The following is a 6701-nucleotide window of genomic DNA, read 5'->3' on the forward strand; positions in this document are numbered from 1 at the left end:
AACTTTGAAAACCAAAATAGCATGGTACTGGCACAGACACAGATGCACAGACCAATGGAATAGAATAAAAAATCCAGAAATAGACCCCCAAACATACAGCCAACTAACTGTTTTCTTTTTTTCCCAAAATTTTTGCTAGAGGGTGCATGCTCTTGCTGGAGAGGCAGAGACAGAAAGCGAGAAATCACCCCCCAGGGAAAATGGCCACATCACAAATCCTTCTCTTCCATTTTCCTCCTGGGATCTTGGGCACACGGGCACATGTGCCCGGTGTGAGTTTTAAGCTGTCAGGTCCAGGACTCAAACTGTGGTTGACTAAGTGGGAGATCAGCAACATAACCATTATACCATCTGCTGGTCTCCAGCCAACTGATTTTTGATAAAGGCAAAAGAAATATTCAAAAATGTTTAATATCTCTTACCATAGGAAAATGCAGATCAAAACCAAAATAAGATACCACTTATACCCAGTGAGAATGGCTGTGATGGAGAAAATATAAAGCAAGTGCTGGTACAGCTGTGGTGAAAATGGAATCCTCCTACACTCCTGATGGGGATATAAATTTGGATAGCCAGTCATAGAGAAAACAATGTAGAGGTTCCTCAAAAACCTACAAATAGAACTACCGTATGATTCAGTGATTCCACTCCTTGGTATTTACCCAAAGGATAAGAAAATGCTCAGTTAGAAAGACATTTGCATATCTATGTTTATTGCAACCCATTATTCACCATTATCAAGATATGGAATCAACCTAAGTGCCCAAGAACCGATGGCTGGATTGAAAAAAATTTACCATATGTACCCTATGGAATATTACTTAATCATAAGGAACAATGAGATCATTAATGCATAGTGTATGAGTATAAAGATTAAGTGCTAAGCGAAGCCAGACTTTGAAAGACAAACACTGTATAACCCACTCAGTCAGATACGAAGATACACTCGTAGGGAGGACAAGTGTAAATACAAGAGACTATATGGGAAGAGGGGTGGATGGTAGAGGGTGACTGCGAGAGGCTCTGGGAAGAAATATTTAACAGACAGAAGAATGTGAAGTTCTCAAAAAAATAAATAAATAAAATGGGGCTGGCAAGTGGCATGGTGGATAAAGGTGCATGGTGGATAAAGGATTCCCACATGGCCAACCATGGTTCAAGTCCTGGACTGGTGGCTTGCTTTCTTGCTTTCCCTTTCTCCCTCTCTGTCTCTGTCTGGTCAAACTAAACAAATAATAGTAACAAATGGAATTAAATAAATAAGTAACTCTTTAAAAAAGAAAAACAGAAAAAGAAGGTAAAGTTCTCAATGAAAATGATGTATACGGTATTACCTCTAATTTGATTGTTAGGTACTGCATGCACACTTTGAAAAACCATATTATATGCTATAAAGATATACCACAATTAAACATGAAAAAGAAAACACTACACTGAAAAGATATATACAGTGCATAACTTTATATTTTTAAAGCCAAAGGTGGTACAAAACATTATCTTACTTTTTATATTCCATAATGGAGAATATGAGATCTAGGGGTCGTTTGGTTAAGTTGGCTGCTCAGTGAACCCTTTAGAGTGTGTGACACAATGTTTTAGCACAATGAGTCTTACTTAATCGAGAGAGAGGACTGCATTAGACTCAAGTGCTATATTTTTTTTTTTTTTTTTTTTTTGCTATAGGGTGTGCACACTCACCAGAGAGACAGAAAGACTGAAAGTGAGAAATTACTCCCCAAGTGGGATGCCTATTCTACAATTCCACAACTCCTTCTCTTCTATTCTCCGCTTGGGATTTGGGGTATACACGCACACAAACCCAGCATGAGTTGTTTTTTTGGGGGGTTTTTTGGAGAGGTTTTTGCTATAGGGAGCATGTGCTCGCCCGACAGACAGACAGACAGAGAGATAGAAAGCGAGAAATCACCCTCCAGAGGGGATGGCCACGCCGCAATTCCTTCTCCTCCACTTTCCTCTCGGGATCCTGGGCACGCATGCACACACGCCCAGCGTGACTTTAAGCCACCGGGTCCAGGACTCGAACTACGGTTGAATATGTGGGAGTCCAGCGACATAGCCATTACGCTAACTGCTGGTCCCAGCATGAGTTTTAAGCCCCCAGGTTTCAGATTCAAACCTCAGTTGACCATGTGGGAGTCCAGAGCCTTCTCAGATGACCATGTGGGAGTCCAGAGCCTTAAATACTACACCACCTGCTGGTCCCCAGGACTGCAGTGATTTTTAAATAATGCAATTTATATAACAGGTTTTTTTTAATTATTAATTGAAGATTTATTTAAGTAAGCATACATATAGTCATCATTGCCAAAGTTAGTATGTGATGTTAAATGTTTGATTCAATTTTCCTTCCTGGATAAGTTTTTCTTTGGTATCCCTGCCCTTTTTGAAAACATAATACCAGAGAAAGAGGGGCCCAAGTCCAAGCAGAGCTCCTAGGAGTGAGTTCTTAGGAGTGGGTCTGAAATTGGGATAGATATTTGCTGATCTTGCATAGGTCCAATGAATCAAGGTAGGATCTTCGATGAACCCTCGGCTGTTGGGGTCGTTGTACTGAAGCAGATACCCCCGTTTAAGCCAGGATCTTATAGCGAACTGCTCGGCTTGCACCTGCCGGGTTTCCGAAGATACGTTGTATTCGGATGGGTCAAGGGTAGTGTGCAGAGTGGCCAGTCCGTACTGCTTATACTCCGGGAATGACATCTTGGCTACCCGGCGCACAAATGCGCCTGCCTATATAACAATTTTGACAAAGTGACTCTACTCAGGTCACTATGTCAGTTATCTTCATTCCATTTGATATTATAGTGCTTTTCCTGTTTTGTCTCCTAAAAGTTATTCTCTTCATTTCATTTCTGTTTATGGTCTACAGGTCCTCAGATTATTTAAAATCCATTACGAGAATCCAGTCTTCTGAAAATGTAGATATACCCATCCTACATCATGCAAGCACAGTTCATAAATTGCTGCTGTGCTGTTGATTTTTGCATTCATGCTGGCTTGCTAGACAAACCTTTATCTTCTTTAACTTTCATGGTGCACAGAAAAATACTGTGGTGTGTTCACATCAGAGATCTATGACTTTCTTAGTGTCAATTTGAATAAATTTGTACCCAATGCTGCAGCGACTACTGTTCAGATCATTCACTAAAATGGATAGTTTATCACAGTTAACTTCAAGCAGCCTTAGAGCTATATGAATAATAGCAAAATTTAAGCTTAACTCTTCAGATATTTAGACCTTGGGCAGACATATTATCCACAAAGTTTATGGAGTGTGCCTTGATGGAGAGGAGAAGCAATTGGTGTCATTATCTAGACCCCTGGGAAGGCTGCAGGAGTACTCCAAAATGTAATAAATCAACACCCTTCTTCAAGTTATGCAAATACTCCTTTTTCTTTTTCTCTAGTTCAAGGGCCTTCATACTTTTGGTGGAGGATTATTTTTTTTTTGAGTTTTGTTACTTGTCTTATTAATATAAGTTCTTATAGAAATACAAGATTGGCATACACAGAGAATATTATTTATACTGACTTATTTCCATATCTACCACTGCCTATTATAAGCTACCTACATCTCCTGCCTGTTTTGTGGGAAAAGCAAATGAAATAACTGTCATGAAATGACTTCACATCCAATTCAACCTTAAGACCCTGTTCTTAAAGTAAGGATCAATATCTTTAAAATTACCTCAAAATCCCGATAGGATTAGACCCTGTCTATTGCTTCAGCCTCTCTTTTCACAGCATTTTCTCTCTGGCTTCATTTTAAGATATTTCCCTTCATTTCTTTTTCCTTCTTATTATAGGGCCTTTGCTGTGTTGTCTACTGGGGCAGAACTACCTTCAGTGCATCACCCAGCATTCTTTATCATCTAGTTAATGTATTTTAAAACTTTCATCAGCCTAGAGATGTCAATCACTTAAGACCTCCCCAAATCCAAGCTCTGGTTAGGTTTTGTTTGTACATTCTTCTATTAAAAAAGTATTCCTTTTCCCCACTTAATACATACTGAATATCTCCACTCTATGACAGAAACTGAAAGACTGGAAGGTATATTACCAGGGAGGGCAACTGAGGATACTGGAGACAGTTGGAAGGGGGTGCATCATAGTGGGTGGAAGGAGATCCAGGGGAAAACGAACAGAAACAAAAATGAAAAGTTATCTGTTGAGGATGATGTATGTGATAATATCTACGACTTGACTAATATGCACTGTATTCATACTGGGAAAAACCATTTGTATACTGTAAAGATGTACATTGATTAAATATAATTTTTAAAAAATCTATAAAAAAAGTTTCCTTACCTATGGAGGAAACAAAATCTCAATCAGCAATGATCTATTTACCTTGTTACTTATGTGTCTACTGTTTTCCTCCTCTGAGCAGGATGCAACTCTGTGCGAATGTGCACCGTGCTGTTGCTCTCCATTCCATTCCCTGGTGCTGACACTGTGTTGGCCTGATGATGGGTATGGGTTAGTGCTAAATCTGAAGTCACAGGCCAGGTGCTGGTAGCAGCTTACCTCAAATGATAAGTAAGAGATGACAACTAATTCTATAGCCCATCCTTTTTGAAATAAGCTATGGGGAGTAGGATATAGTGTCCTTACTCTTGACTGTTAAAGTGATCAGGTTTCTATTTCATTGTATGAGTTTTGAAAATCTAAAATTAAGGGATGGAAGGTGGTATGGTGGTTAAGGTGCTGGACTCCCACATGGTCAACTGCAGTTGGAACCCCAGACATGGCAGCTTGTTTTCTCACTTTCCCTTTCTCTCTTTTTCTGGTGAGTACATGGGTCCTATAACACAGTAATAATAATAATAATAATAATAATAATAAAATTGAATCAATAATTCTTTTTAAAAAACTAAAATAAAAAGTTGACTAACTGAATGAATTACAAAGTGCTCTAGTCTATTCTGTTGCAAATACCAGAAAAAACCTCAGTCTGGGTTAATTTATAAAAATTGAGGATTATGCAGCTCCAGTTCTGGAGGTCCAAAGTCCAGAGGCCACAATAAGGGGTTGGGCAGGAGCACAAGCATCTGTGTTCATGTATCTCTGTCTGTCCTATTTACTCTCATAGTAAACTCACTAGGAGTCGCATGGGGGCCACAGCCTAATGACCTTAATCCCAATCTCCTCCCAAAGTCTCATCTTTTGACGCAGTAGTCAGATTAAGTTTTCACCACCTTATTTTAGCACAATCAAATCACAACACGGGACTTCTGGGGGACACATAAACTGTAATACAAAACTTCAAAGACTACTCAGAATTTCTGAGTATTTACTTATGATGGTCTTATTAGTATATTTGCTTATCAGTTACTAAAAATAAATAATAAAAATGATAATAGTTCTATGTATTGAAAACTTATATGGATACTTCATTTTATTTAATTCTTTGAGATTATATGCATAATATTTAACATAGGATTAACAAATAATGGGTTCCTTCAGAGTATTTGTTGAAATAAATTAATGTGAAGATGAGCATTTTTATTCTGGCATTACCAAAACTTGTATAATTACTGTCTTTCACAGATAGCATCCGTTTAAAAATTACACAAATGCAAAATGTTTATTTTAATATTAAAATGGAATAAGTTAGACCATAGAATTTTTCTTTTTACTATATTTTTTTTTTGAGAGATTTTCACTGTAGGGCGCGTGCGCTCGCCAGACAGACAGAGAGAGACATAGAGACAGAAAGCGAGAAATCACCCCCTAGGGGGGATGGTCACGCCGCAATCCCTTCTCCTCCATTCTCCTCTTGGGATCTTGGGCACGCACGCACACGCGCCCGGCGTGAGTTTTAAGCCACCGGGTCCGGGACACGAACCGCGGTCGACTACGTGGGAGTCCAGCGACATAGCCATTACGCTAACTGCTGGTTCCCTTTACTATATTTTTTTCATGTAAGACCAGGGGACATGATTTTGGTCCAAATCAGTTACCCAAATCTGGGGTCAGTCACATGGCTTCCAGACAGGGAGGGCACTTGCATTACCACTGTGCCACAGATAGTGGGTATGATTTCCTTTTCACTATAAAATTTTGATGGATTAGGAAGGTAATTCAGAAACTTTAGAAGGTTAAAAAAATAAATAAAAATAATCTTTATTTTTGTAAAGGTAAAATTTTATATTGATCACAAAACTCTCAGGAAACTTACTGTGGTTATGTGTATTACTATTTCTGCATTTTGGGAAAGGTTCACTATTTTATTTATTATTTTATTCTTAGTGACTTCCCCAATGCCCGGTCCATTGAAGGTACTTAGTAATTGTTCTCTGAGTGAATCATTACTCAAATAATTAAATCCTTTTTTACTTACATTCTTTTCAAATATTTGACAATACCTTTCTTGATTCTTCCTTCTTCCTATGAGTTATATTTCTTCCCTCTAATTTAAGTATACCAGTTTCTTTAAATCATCTTGGAAACAGGCTTTTGTTTAACTCAGTAAGTATAACATGAAGCAATTTGTTATGTATTTCTCACAATGTTAGGAATATTTCTTTACTTTAAAGTTCTACTGGGTTTGCAGAAAAATCACGATGTATTTTTTCTGCTTTTCTATGCAAAAATACATCATGACTTTTCTGACCACCCAATATAAAATGCATTATTATTTATTAATTCTTTTTGAACACTTTGGTCTTTAGGGGTTG

The 6701-nt window shown here is 38.1% G+C and overlaps 1 pseudogene; it reads right to left on the reverse strand.

Annotated features, from left to right (window-relative positions):
- Nucleotides 1–2331: 2331 nt before the first annotated feature.
- On the reverse strand, nucleotides 2332–2721 carry LOC102498073 (NADH dehydrogenase [ubiquinone] 1 beta subcomplex subunit 4 pseudogene; annotated as a pseudogene).
- Between the last annotated feature and the right edge of the window lie 3980 nt (nucleotides 2722–6701).

This window comes from Tupaia chinensis, unplaced genomic scaffold (assembly GCF_000334495.1).
Source record: "Tupaia chinensis unplaced genomic scaffold, TupChi_1.0 Scaffold000276_2, whole genome shotgun sequence".
NCBI classification, from domain to species: Eukaryota; Metazoa; Chordata; class Mammalia; order Scandentia; family Tupaiidae; genus Tupaia; species Tupaia belangeri.